Source organism: Podarcis erhardii, assembly GCF_964252035.2.
Source record: "Podarcis erhardii genome assembly, chromosome: 7".
NCBI classification, from domain to species: domain Eukaryota; kingdom Metazoa; phylum Chordata; class Lepidosauria; order Squamata; family Lacertidae; genus Podarcis; species Podarcis erhardii.
In genome coordinates this window covers 86,101,010-86,101,933 of record NC_138511.1, presented here as the reverse complement: position 1 = coordinate 86,101,933, position 924 = coordinate 86,101,010, and positions in this window count along the sequence as shown.

The following is a 924-nucleotide window of genomic DNA, read 5'->3' as shown; positions in this document are numbered from 1 at the left end:
GAAAAAAGCAGGGGAGAATTGGAGACAGGGAGAAAGCGGCGCGCGCGGGGGGGTGGGAAAATAGGAAGGTTCCCCTCTGTCCTTCGCTCCCAATTGGAAAACAGATCCCAAAGGTGCCCTTTGGGTGGGTGGGAATCAGGGGAAAGGGTCAAGCAGGGCGGGGGGGGGAGAAGCAGAGGCTGGAGGGGGGCGCGGACGCAGAGAAAGAGAAAGAGGAGAGAGAGGAAGAGGAGGGGGGCGCCTTGTGTTGAGGGGAGGGGGAGAGAGAGAAAAAGCGCAAGCAGCCCCCCAGGCCCGCTTCTTCTTCACAGCATCCCTCTTTTTCCGCTTGTCCTGGGCGGCAGGCGGTGGCGGTGGCAGAGCTAGGAACCCAGTCCCTGACGTTGGAGGAGAGAGACCCACCTCCCTCCTTCCCCCCAGCAGATTGGCTGCGAGGAGCTGGGCCAAGCTTGCAGAAGGGGGGGGGGCGGGTTGGGACAGAGGAGAGAGAGAAGAGCTATTCTTTGCCTTGGGGGCTTTGACAGAGCTGGGAGGGGGGAGCAGGTGGAAGGGAGGGGAAAGGAGGCAGCTGCGCGCTGTAGGGCAGGGGAGCAAGGAAGGGGAGAAGGGGAAACGGAGGGAGGCGGGTTCTGCCCCTCTTCCATCACATCCACTCATCCCTTCCCTGAGTTATCTCTGCACCCTGATTTCTGCCTTGGGCGCACCACCACCACCCCTCCACAGGGGGCCACAAGAAGCTGCCTGGAGCCAGAATCAGCCCTAACAGCAGGTCTTAAGAGCCAGGACTGGAAAGGCCCCAGGCGCCACTCTCAGCCTTCAAGTTCTGTCTCCCCATCGGCCGCCCTTATGAGGAAGGGGAGAGAGGGGAGCAATCTTTCTGGAATGCTGCCACAAGCTCCTTAAATGTAAAGGGTCCAGTTGCGG